Here is a 14,227-nt window from a genome sequence, read left to right as displayed (position 1 = left end):
CAAGAGACTTGACTCTAGAGTGGAACTCCCATTCTTACAGTGTAAGTTTCCCCTCTCTTTAACCATTAAAGAATTCCGGTTACTCTTGAGCTAGCCTGGTTACTTATCATACCTACCTAATTCGCGTCACTTGGTGCCCTGCAGTAATCTTTGAAGTTTCCAGAAAGAAGATAGGGCCCCACAACAACAACTCCACCTGGTTAATATGACGTCATGATGCTGATAGCGCTACTACAAGACCTGTTTTTGGGTATCAGCTGCACAAGACGGTTCCAACTTGGTTAGCTGAAATGGTGCACATCTTTTACAACGTTCTGGCCAGACCTCCACGAAATTCTCAGAGACTATTTGCAATTTTACCAGACCAAATATTAATCTTGAAAATTAACCATCATTTACTTTCACAGGATCCCCCAAGAAGAATGTCGCCCCCATAACAGCTGGATGCAATTTTAGAGGACAACGTCCCCTCTTCCAGCAAAGTTTGCCCTCAGGTTTAGAGACATCATTTAGGGGTTGGTTATAATTGGTATATGGTTGAGGGATGGGGGACAAATTTTATAGGCTCAGGGATCTTCTTGAAAAGAAAAGGAGGGATAATTGGATGATGGGATAATAGATTGGTATTTGTGACTTACTGTTTTTAGACAATTATATTGGTATGAATTCTTGTATTTTGATACATAGTTAAATTATATTGAATATTCTATGCATGTATGCTTCTACCTCTGTTTGAAACATTGTTTATGTATTGACATATAAATTTACCATATTGCAGTGTACACTACTACCTCTGATCAAGATACTTATACATTGTTTACATTTGAAGGTCATTGTTCTTATTTATTGCACAGTTGTTTATTGTCTTTGTCTTTAAGTGAGATAGGAATTGAGAATTATAGATCAATAGTCATCTATGTTTGTTATATTTATATTTAGGTTTATCAGGTTCTTCAGATACATAGAGATTATATTCAGTATAGATAGATAGTCTTCAACCTCTTCAAAGAGCTGTAGGAAATGGCCTTTAATCTAATTTAGAGTTCAGTGGTAATAAGACACAATCAATCCTGACAACACCAGTCCATTCCCAAGAGAATGTTAAGCACCAAAGACACTCGAACTGGAACCTTTCTTCTTGGCAGAGCTAGCCTTTGGGCAAAGAAATGCCCATACCTCAACCACTGACAGAGATAAAAAAAAGTATCCATGAATGGATAAAACAGGACTGTCATATCCTGCCAAGACAGAGTAAGATAGTTTTGAAAAGTTTCTTGCCTTTGAAAATGGTATGTCAGTTACGTTAGGCCTTAACCAAAGTTAGTTGCTTCAACATTGCAAATGAGACTTTGGGTGATTGGCCAGGTAGTCAGTTGTCTCTGTCATTTGTTGTGCAATTTGAAAGTTTCTCAATTACACTTCCTGTTTACTCAAGTAATACTGCTTCCCTTCTTAGATCTTTGATGGACTTAAATTAAAGATTAGATAATTGTAGTTACCTTCCTCATGATTTAGCCAAACTTAATTTCAATACATTATTTAGACTCCTTGAAATAGTATGTTTAGTAAAACTTTTGTCATGTGTTCCTTGCTCAATATTGTTTACTGTTTGTAATTTTATATTTAGTATCTGTTCCTATTGTATATAGTTGTATTGGGTTTGGATCTTTCTTTTTTAGACAAAGGGGGGAGATGATAGGGAAACTATCAACTGATAGTTTCAACCAATCACATCTAGTTAGGGTGTGGCCACCTAGAGCTCAGGTAGAAAAACCTGGGGATGCATGTGTGGGTTCTCTTTGCGGTGCCCACAGGACCTATAGGATTTCGGAACTCCCATTCTTACAGTGTAAGTTTCCCCTCTTTAACCATTAAAGAATTCCGGTTACTCTTGTGCCAGCCTGGTTACTTATACCAACCTAATCCATGACAGGAGATTCTAACACAGATCCTAATGCTTTCAAATTAAGGATCATTAGCCTTTGTCTCCCCAGGCCTGATGTTATCACTCTTCAGTAAAATGTTAGATTCATAGAGACATAATTCATAGAAACTTATTTAAAATACTGAGAGTGATTGTGAAAGCAGATATTAATTTAACTTTGACTATTATAAGGCAAAATTTCATAGAAAGTTAACATCACAAGTCATTCTTGTACTCTTATCCATCCAATTTTTTTACTCATAAAAATGTAAATGAGAAGCATAGAAAATTAGTCCTCAATTGAAGGTACCACAATTGAATTTTTTTAACTCCAAAAATTGAAATTACCTTAAAATCTGGGAGAAAAAGTACCTTAATAATTGGGAGAGAGAGAGAGAAAGGAGAGAGAGAGAGAGAGAGAGAGAGAGAGAGAGAGAGAGAGAGAGAGAGAGAGAGAGTTTCAGAGGGGAGAGGGAATTCGCATGTAAGACTAGGTAACGCTCCCAAATTTCAGTGGATGCAAGAGAGGGAGAAATTAAGTTAGTTCTCTGTACATTTCCTCCCTGCTGGCTCAGTTTCATAGTGACAGGCAGTGCTGTACAGTTGCTTGAGAAGAAAAGGAACCATTGACATTCTTTACCCCACTGTAAACCCTCTGAACAACAAAACTAATCCACCAGGAAAAATATATTCACTTGGTGCAATCATAGCTTGACTGTTATAGGAGTAATAGACTGTTCTCTCTAACTGGATTGGAGGACAATTTCACAAGAAGGAATTCATGCCTAAAATATGAACACAGTCCAAAATCCACAGGCCCAATCCTTGGGCCCTAGACGAGATCTTACCACAGTTGTTTGCAAAAATTGACAGGGTGGTTTCCAAAACCACCTATTTATATTTATACCTAAAAGCTAATGCTACTCCAAAACTCAATCAGAAGTACAGCTCACAGCACTTAGAATAAGTGATGGTCGAGTGCTTAGCCATAAATAGATCATTTACCTCATCCTTTAATATGCAGGAAGCAATAAGAAAAAGCATATGGGTAGAATATAAGTCAAGAGGATAGTGAGAAGGGTTATGAAATACTGTTTTCAGGGCAAGCCACCCAAGGTAACCATGCTGTGACCACAGAGGACTCAGCCTCCAAAGAGCCTGCTCTAAACTCACACATCAGCAAGCAAGCATGGGTTAGAGGATCCTACCACTCCCTACTAAACGATGTCTGGACAGAGGCAGACATTTCCTTCACTTACATACCCATTGATAAACTCAACAGATGGATAGCTACAAACACATGTTCAAAGAAAAAGAGAAAAATTTATTTTAACTAATGAAACAGGATTGTTTCCTAAGTTGCATTACCAAGAATATTAATATTCAGTATATGTATACCTGAAAAGCATGTGTCTAAAAACTATATATAAATGTAAGAGTATGTGTGGACTATGCATATAAAAAGACAAAATAACAGTCTTTTTCAACTTGGCAAAAAAATTCAATATAACAGCAAAGTATCCCAAGAAAAGATACATCATTAGCCATCCAAAATATGGAAATTAAAAAATAAGCCATACACACACACTAAAATGGTAAATGATAAAGACTAGTGGCCAGGGAAATATAATTGAGAATATAAAGCTATTTAGACTGTAGAAGGAAGTATAAAAATGATACAATAATTTAGAAAACAGGTTGATAAAATTCTTATAGTGAAAATATGCACCTTATTGGACCCTGACAGTTCATATCTAGATGTTAACACTGTCAACTGAAAACGTGTCCTCATAAAAGTATATCCAAGTTGATAGTACCATGCTTTTCATAACATACTTCAAATAGAAATGTGGCTTATTAAAATGATAAAATCCTAGCAGTGATTATCCCATTAAAAGTAAGAAAGCATAAAGACATCTACTGCCACAGAGTGAATTGTTCTTAACAACTGTAAAACTGTGACTTTCACTTCTAGCTTAAAAATCTAGGAATAGAAACTGAAAAAAGTCACTACATTAAGAATAATTGGTATAGGAAATAAATGGTTAGGATTACATAAGTAATAGATTATGAACTATGATTTTTAAAATATCCAAAAGCAAGCAAGTGGAAATTTCAATTAATATTTCCATAATTACATTTATATTTTCCAATTTTACTTATTTTTCTCTTGGAAGTTTTTCCCTATTCTAACTGATTTTTTGTTAGTATGGCTTTGGAATTTTTTGGAGGTAGTGGGGTTGTTGTTTGTTACTTTGGGTTTTTTTATTCATTTTGATTAGCTAATCATGAAAGCTCTTTAAGTCTATTGTAAGACAATCTGAATACCCACCTGGTCTTGGCCTACGATTGGACCTCATGGAAGAACTTGTGCCTCAAGCTGACTTTTAGGAGTGAGTTACACACTAAGTGCCTTTAGTCTCTTGGGTGCTCAAGGGAAAAGGAATGCATCTAGTGATAAATTTTTAAATTACTTAGATTCAGTGGCATTTGATACAGAACTTTAAGGGAGTGGGTGCTCATAAATTATTCTAAGCTAGTTTAAAAAGGGTGCTGCTAACGAAAGTTCACTGGTTCTTTTCAAAATAGAAGAAAGCAGAATAGAAAAGGAAAGGTACAGAGGAAGAATTAGAGGAAGAGGAGACGATGACAAAAAATAAAATAACAAAAGACTGGAATGAAGATAAGAAATAGAAATATATACTCACATAGTAAATACTCACATAAAATAAATACTGAAGAGGAAAGGTATTTTACATAAAAATAGAGAAGATTTGATTGAACATGGAAATATATCATGGTCCAAATGTATACTGGATTGATTTTGCCAAAGCTCCTACATGTACAATGCGATTCTAAGTTATGACTTAGTGCTGTAAGGAGGAAGGGGAAATTTATGAAAAAGACAAATTAATGATAGTCATACTGCAGATACTGAGTCCTGCTTAAAATGCTTTTTGTGTTACACGTCACAAAGTCAAGCATATGAAACTCAACACCTAAGATAAATAACACCTAAAATAAAGGAAAAGAAGTGATAGATTGTAACAGTTCAATACATCTATATTGTGTAAAGATCAAATCAGGGCAATTCATATACACAACCTCTCATTTACCACATAGTTATGGTGATAAGCATCAAGATCCTCTTGTTGTCTTGTACCACACAGTACATTTTTGTTGGGTAACGTTCACCTACTATTTAACAGATCAGACAGTTCACTCTTCCAACCCTGCTGTACCCCCTCCACCTTCACCCCTTATCCCTCAATGCTTCATGTAACCATCATTCCACTTTCATCTTCCTTGAGACAATTTTTTTTCTCGTTTCTTTCACTTAACTGGATAGGTTTTTTTCCCCATTAAATGGAAGAAGGAGACAGAAGTGCTCTCTCATCTGCTACTACAATCTTTGACTTCAAATTCATTCTCACTTGGCAACGACCTTCTGACTTTCAGGGTTGAATAAGCTGAGAACTCAGGAGGCCCATAACTGTGTAGCAGAAAAATCACTGAACAATGCACACATCCTAGAAATACCTCTGATCCTTCCCTCAAATTCTACTTCTATTCTAAACGGTCTGCAAGAAAAAGGAAATCCTTTCTGTTTTTCAGTTAAGAAAAATAAAATGTGTGGGGGGGAGGAGGGGCTGGAGAGATGGCTCAGAGGTTAAGAGCACTGACTGCTCTTCCAGAGGTCCTGAGTTCAATTCCCAGCAACTACATGGTGGCTCACAGCCATCTAAAATGAGATCTGGTGCCCTCTTCTGGCATGCAAGCATACATGGAAGGAATGTTGTATACATAATAAATAAATAAATCTTTAAAAAAAAAAAGACAAGAAAATGGACTTTTATCCTAACTACAGTGTTAGCCATGACTCTTGATTTCTTGGCAATCACTGCATGTAAGCCCTGCCTTGTCTTTATTTAGCATTTATCCCTTCAATGTTTAAGTAAAAAAAGTGAAGTACAAGATCAAATGTCTCAAGGTTACACATAAGGGACCATGGGAGGAATTGGAGCAGAGAGAGAGGTGAAAGTGCTACAGATACAATACCCATCTATAAATTGTCCCAAATAGGAAAGAAAGACATATATGCATATATATGTGTATATATATATGTGCAAATAAATACATTTGTATTGCATATATGAAAATAAATTCATAGTGTTTAAACAATTTCATAATATTTGGTTGTCAGTTAGTTACACATTGTAGCAATAGCACAACTGAGTGTAGAGTTATAATGTTTCCAGGGGGAGGCTGTATGATTGAACTGTTCTGTACTTGGACAGAGAGAGGCTAATTACATTATAAAGGGAACTCTTTCTGAAGTTATGTTTGAAGACATTTCTACTCATCCTGAAGGGGAACGCTAAAGGTTTCCCTGGATCATTATTAAGATTCAATTATCTCATGGAAAGATTGTGGCCTCTGGGTTTTTGTCATAATATTCCAATTAAAATTTACACAGCGCTTCTTGGGAGTGCAAGAATGAGATGGGTGCTGTATTCCCATGCACAACTGCAGTGCTCAGTGTGTGAGCTGGTAGCTACAAATGGAGGGATATACAAGGAGAGAAGGTGTGAACAAATTTAAATATAGCACTCATACATGCAATTTGAAAAGACTTAAATTAAAAAAATGAATTTTAACCAAATTACTATTTAAACTATACAGAAGAGTACAAGGTCTATAATTTTAGAAAAAAAAATGACTCTATATCTCTGTTTCAGTTTTCTCAGCTATGACACGGGAAAAGAGAGCTGAATTAATCTGTTTTCAACTTGTCTCCCACAGGACTAAAACATAGGAATTCACAAACTATGTCAGGAAAGATAAATCTGGTCAGCAATCTAAGAATAGCTTCATATTTTTAAAGTAACGTATTTATTCATTTTTATGTTCATTGATGTTTTACCTGCATGTATGTCTGTGTGATGGTGTTAGATTCCCTGGAACAGGAGTCACAAATCGTGAGTTGCCATGTGGATGCTGGGATTTGAACTCAGTTCCTCGGGAAGACCAGCCAGTGCTCTTAACCTCTGAGCCATCTTTCCACCCTCAACTTTCATAATTTTAAATGAATAAAAAAGAAAAAGTGGCCATATTTTGTGATATTTAAAAATTATAACTAATCCAATAGATTAAATAAAGATTTGTGAACAGAGCCACCCTGGTCTATTTTCATTGAGTCTAAAGCTGCATTCAAAGTCAGATAGCAGAGCTGAAAGGACACATTGACTCTATGATCCACAAACTTCACCTACTTATTATCTGGCCCTTACAGAAATATTTTCCTATTCTTACTACAAGAATAACAGAAACAACAAAAACTGCAAATTTAGCAGTTAGCAGCGACAGTAAGAATATATGTACATATAATTTGAATGTACATGTAGATAAATACCTTTATTCAATCGTTTAGCTACCTTTCTGCTTGCCTTGTAATCTATAAATACTTTCTAAATGTTTTGCTCATTTTCCTTTTGTGTAAAGAAAATCTCATCAATAATATTCAGTGTTGACAGGAGAGACCAACTATAGACAGAATAGAGCAGAATCTCCCGTGAAGAAAGAAAAACTGTGTACAAGCAGAATGAAAGAATTGAAAATCCAGAAAAATCTCCTAATTGAGTGGAGATATTTTTTAAATACAAGAAACTTGAGTCTATATGTGTTTAAAAAATCTTTTGAATTATGAAAGTCTTTAATTGTTATATTCTCTGTATGTTAATATCTAAAAGTCTTATTATTCTATTTTAATCACAAATGAACTAAACTTTTGACAGAAACAAAAAATACTTAAGAAGTATAATTTCATTTTCCCTGTTGAAAACACAGGGAACTGGCTAATTCTAATCAAAACGATAATCTCTGGAAGTCTACACCAAAGTGTGCAAACTATGATATCAAAATAACTATGAACTATGATATTAGATCATAACTATGTCTGGTGGCATAGAGTTCAAATTTCTCTAAATTTCAAGTCAAGATGCTGATACCACATATCACAAACTTAAAATGTCTTTTTAAAAAGCACCCCAATGCATAAAATTTACAACATAAACTTTGCACTATTGCCTACTTTCTAAAACACTTACAAGAACTATAATTGGTTCAAATATTCAACTGAAAATAAAAGCAAAATATTAATTTCTACTTGATGTGTAATGTTTTTTAGAGTGCATAGGCAAGAATTTATAAAAGACATTTAAAACCTAAAGAAAATAATCTTTCACAAAATTCCACCAGAGGACTATAATTCATTTCGACTTAGTGAATTTGCTACTGTTTTCATTTACTGAAAGTGGAATGGCTTGTTCAGCCGTAACCAACAAGTCATTCTCGCTCAAGCTAGAACAAGAAGTTCTCCTGTAAAGGAGAAAGTCATATTGCTAACATTAGTAAACTTTATTACCATTAACAGCCAACAGAAGGATTACAGTTCTTGCGTACAACATTCGAGAGTTTGAGACTTCTATTATGTGAAATAAGAAAAAAATTGTCCATCTGTATTGATAATTTTTTGTGTGATAAATTACTGTTCAATGATTTTCTTCAAACTTAAAACTTTTCAAACAAATGAAACGGAAGCAAGATATGTAGTAAGTCATGATTTTCAAACCTTGAATTAATTTCTTATTACTTAATTACTTTTTATCTTGAATGTTTCTACTTATTTCCTCTTTGAGTATTTATTCTCTAGCTGCTAATCTTCTGACAACATAGAGCTCCAATTTGGCAAACAGACACACACATATATATAAGTGTACATACATACCTCCTTAATTGCAATCTGATTTGGTATAAACATCATAATCAGCAAATTATTCATACTATAATGGCATGACAGAATGTAAAACATTAATTATTTTATAGGCATTTTAATGATAAGTGATTAATAAACATCTTACCAAATCTTATCCAGCATATCACACACAGAAAAATGTATATTCTCATTTGGAATCAAAACTGTAAAAGAAACACAGAAATTCACCAAAAAGAAATTCTGTGATCATTAAGGTTCTTGTTGGATAGGAAGGTCTCCGTTGGTCAAGCTTTCTTGTAAAAATGACTCTTGCTCCTCCCTCCCTATCTGGGAGAGGTGAGGAAGTCTGATGTCTCCCACTGGCTTGTGTTGGGAGATCATTTTAAGCCAAAGACTCCGTAGTAACTCACAAATGTTCAGCCACACAAGTATGACATAAAGGAATGGCTAAATTGTAGATGTCGTTACCCCTTAACCTCAGGGTTTCAGAAGTGGCGTGGGAGGATACGAGTTTGGAAAGCATAGAAAAAAATATATGTTAGTAGAAATGCCAGAAATGGAAAGAGTCAGAAAAAGTTGTGTTTTATCATCATTTTGATTACAAACTAAGCTCTTTACAGAGCTAAAAATCAGTAACAAGATCCACACCCATGAAGCTCTCCAGCTTTTTGTGCATATGTCATTATGCATCTAAAACATAGTGGTTATTTTAAAACATTAGATTCTAGCTTGTCTCTTGAAGCCAAAATCTAAAAAGGAAAAATATTTTGTTTTTAATATGACAAAACATTTAAAAATTATCTCTGTTTTTTTTTTTTCTTCGCATGCTTGTTTAGTTTTCCCTTTGCTTCCTTTCCCAGAAAAAAATGTTGAGAAGGCAAGGAAGGATAAGCAACGGTTGTTCCACTACACAGATCACAAGTTCAAAACAAAACTGATACTTAGAAAATGCATATATTGGGAAACTTTCAACTATACAATAAAAAGCCCTGTTTTTATTTAGATCAATCAACAGACACTAACCTGAAGTCTGGAGATATGTTTTAGAAATTCCCAAGCATGAGATACTTATTTTAAAATTGGGAAATGTAGCTGCTGAAAAGTCCTAGTTAATTTAAAGTGTTTGACCTCTAGAAGTTTCACTGAGGCTGCGTTTTTAAGAATGAATTCACTATACTTTACTTTGTAACAATAAAAGAATATAGAGACCTCTACCACATTCACTTGTTAATAGCTGTACATCTCAAAAAGTGAAAAGGAAAAGTGCATAACCATGTTGTTTGAGAAGGGAGGAACACAGTCTATGGAAAACATGGTTTTAAAGAAATTATACCTAATAGACTAGAAGAAAATACTTTTCTAAAGACAATAGTTACCTTTCTTGAGACTTTTTTTTCTCTGTGTAGCCTTGACTGTCCTGGAACTCACTCTATAGACTGAGCTGGCTTCAAAGTCACAGAGTTCTGTCTACCTCTGCCTCCTGAGTGCTAGGATTAAAGGTGTATACTACCACAGGATTTTTTTTTTTTTGTTTCTGACTTTGTAAAGTGAAACTATCTTATTACAAGATTTTTATTGTTATTATTATGACCCAATCATATGAGTTTTGGGTTTCAAATGTTACAATATTTAGCAGAGTTTCAAAATATGAAATGACATTTCTCATTATCATATATTTTACTTGCTTTTAAGATGAGAACATTGGGTTATTAATGTATGTTAAAGTATTAGCTGATGATAATATAGTATGAAATATGCCAATAGTTTTTATTAATATCTGTTTTATTTTATTAATATTTTAGTCCCACTCAGACATACTCAGACAATGGGAGAGGAAAAAGCTTACAGATACAAATGCAAAGTAAGCAGTGTCACAAAAGAGGTTATGTTGATGATACTTACAAACACGTATAGCTAATGAATCTCTGTGCAATGGGCATGTTATGAGCCTTGAACAGTAATTATAAAGGCTAAGTAAGATTTACATTGTAGATCAGTTTTCAGATTGTATTTTGGGATAAACATTCATTTAATTTATATAAATTCTATCAAAAAATTTAATGAAGGTTGAGAGGTAGTTCTGTTAATAGAGCCTGTACCTGACATGTGCCATACTCTAGGTAAATGAGGCATGACTGTGGTCCACTGTAAATCTTGCAATTAGGAGAAGGAGACAGAAACACAAGAAGTTTAAGGTCAAGTATGGCTACATTTTAAGTTCAAGGCCAGAGAGTGACAAGATACTGTTAAAAATATCAAAAACAAATTAAAAAATGCTAGCCACTGAGTCAACAATTAAACATCCAAAGGACATTGCTTTGCTACAGAACTGCAAGTTCTTTCCATGCCATAATAAAATCATACAAGCGCAAAAATATGAGAGCAAAGTGTTCATTTCAGCATTAATACAGTAGCCCAAAATGGAAAATACAAATATCTAACAGGGAAGAATTTCTCCAATTATGTGTACTGTGATGATTAAACAATGCATACATAACATTATTCATAGTTGTAGTAAACTTCCATTACCAAGCTTTTCCAATCATTAATTCCTTCATCTGAACATTCATTTACACAACCCTTACTAAGTGCCTACTTATATCCACAGACTTAGTTGATGAGGATGCTCTATGGAGATGCTTTTTTTTCTAATAGGTACCCTTTCAACAGACTTATTATATAGTCACATGTGTGTCAGGAAGGTGTGTCAGGGTCTGACTAGGGTGCTTATATTTAATTATACAATAGAAGTTCACAATAAGGAATGTTTGAAAAAATGTAACAAGAGAGTTATGCTACTGCATATGTGAGGCAGCTAGCTATCCTGGATTTCACAATAGATAAACCCCAGTGGAACACAATTTCCTGGGCTGCGGCATTGAAATGAAGTAGACAAATGTCTATGTTTCTATCTATGTATCCGTCTATATGTCTGTGTATCTATGTATCTATCTATATATCTAGGTCACTGTCTATCTGTTTGTCTACATCTGCATCTACAAAAAATTCATATATATTCATATACTTTGTTATGTTCATGCTAGTTGAAGTATAAAACTTTCTGATAAAGACTATGTAATTCTTTAAAGAATTTCATGTGTTCTCAATAAAGCTTTATATGTTACTAATAGGCTAGTAAACATTGAGCTAGAAAATGCAAGTTACATGAATGAAAAAAATTGCCTGTTGGTATCTAAGTCTGAGTACATGTTCAAGTGCATGAGCTTAGTCTCAGAATGGTAACTAAGAACTCTAAAACAATAAAGACCAAAAATGTACACAGAACCGAAGATAGTAGGGTCTGTTAAAACACTAATAATATTCATATACGTATACAAAGAACAACACAGATTTTATATAATGATATAATACAATCTTTAGTTATTTGGAAACAAAATGTATTATAACATTCACAGTTATATGTAAGCGCTGAGTATTTATGAATGTTAAGAAGAAAATATCTTAGTTCACATTAGATTTATGAAGCAAATAAGTACAAATATGTAAAATATCTACGCAGAGTAGAAAGTTTCAAATGTCCACTCATTTGATCATGCAGTTACTTCCTTTAACCTCTTACTGTACTGTATTTAGTTTAGGAATAAAAAAAAAAACAAAGAAAGACAATATTTATAGACTTGAGAAGTAACAACTAATGCTATTGGAACCTGCACTATCTAAATAAAGCCTTTTTCTCCCACTATCCAGATTTCTATATTGGGTTTTGTTCCTGAGATTGAAAACAGTTCCTGACACCTAAGAAGCAATTCACAAAATAAATACTGCATGAAATAATCCATTTAGACCAATCTGGTCACTAAAATGAATCTGAATCCCAAAGTCAAGTTATTTGCCCAACTCACACAAGTAAGTAAGCATGTCAGAGTTAGAGGAGAAATGATCTTTCTTAAAATGCATCTCTTTATTAAATATTTTCATGAAATATAGTTTGATGATGATTTCTCTTTCTCCAATTCCGCCAAGATGTTCTCCAGCTCCCTAACCACCCAACTTCATGTTCTCTATATATGTGTGCGCACATATATTTAACAAAAACCAATTATAAAACTCAAATAAAAATCACAAATATGACAAAAAATTGCCAAAACAAAACAAAAACCCCCAAAAAGGGAGTTTGTTCTGTACTGGACAATTATCCTTGGGCATAGAGCCTGGCCTGGGGTGTGACTGATACAGCCAGTGACAGCTCCATTGGAGAGACCTGAATTTTCCTTTGCTAGCAGACATTAATCACTAATAGCTTCTTGATTAGGTATGAGACCATGTCAACTTAACCTCTCAGAGCTTAGACCTGTGCAGGTTCTTGGCATGTTGCTACAGTCTCTGTGATTTCATGTTTGTCAGTCCTTTTTTTGTTGTTGTTGTTGTTGTTTGTTTTTGTTTTTTGATTTTCGAGACAGAGTTTCTCCGTAGCTTTTGGAGCCTGTCCTGGAACTAGCTCTTGTAGACCAGGCTGGCCTCGAACTCCCAGAGATCCGCCTGCCTCTGCCTCCCAAGTGCTGGGATTAAAGGCGTGCGCCACCACCGCCCGGCATGTCAGTCCTTTGATATACAGATGATTCTGCTTGCTTGGGTCATTCACCATCTTTGGCTCTTACAAAACTCCTTTCCTTCGCTCAAAGATCTCTGAGCCTCAAATGGAGGAGCTTTTAAAGACACCCATTAGGAATGACCGCTGTCAAGTCTCATATTCTCCATACACTGTCCAGTTGTAAGTCTCTGTGTTAATTCCCACCTACTGCAAGACTTCTCTGATGAAGACTGAGGGAGGCACTGACTTATGGGTATATGTCATCCAGAGTTATGTGGTTGGAAATAAAAGCAGTATGATTCTCCTTAGGTCCATGAGCTATGCAATTTTGGATTCTTGGCCACTTTAGCAATGTCAAGCATAAGTCCCATCTCATCGGGTGGATCTTAAATCCAATCAAAAGGCGGTTGAGCCGGGCGATGGTGGCACACGCCTTTAATCCCAGCACTCGGGAGGCAGAGGCAGGCGGATCTCTGTGAGTTCGAGACCAGCCTGGTCTACAGAGCTAGTTCCAGGACAGGCTCCAAAGCCACAGAGAAACCCTGTCTCGAAAAACCAAAAAAAAAAAAAAAAAAAAAAAGGCGGTTGATTACTCCCATATTTGTGCCACCATTGCTCCAGTGTATCTTGTGGCCACTTCACTATTGTAGGTCACAGCGTTTGTATTCTGGTAATATTGATGATTACTTTTTTGCCATGTTAGTCTACAGAGTAAGTTTCAGTATTACGAATACTATTCAAAAGGAGTGAAGTTTCTAGCTGGGCACCAGTTCAGTTTCTCTGTTTGATGAGATAAATGTTGTCTTCAGCAATAGAATCTAAACATCAAGATTTGGAGAACAACCAGTAGTCTTTTGTGTGTGCGTGTGTGTGTGTGTGTTATCTCACTCAGAATGGTTACTTCTAGTTCCATCTATTTACCTGCAAATTTACTAATTTCATTTTTAGCAGCTGAATAATATTTCACAGTATAAAT

Source organism: Chionomys nivalis, chromosome 3 (genome assembly GCF_950005125.1).
Source record: "Chionomys nivalis chromosome 3, mChiNiv1.1, whole genome shotgun sequence".
Classification (NCBI taxonomy): Eukaryota; Metazoa; Chordata; class Mammalia; order Rodentia; family Cricetidae; genus Chionomys; species Chionomys nivalis.
Note: the sequence above shows the minus strand (reverse complement) of the source record.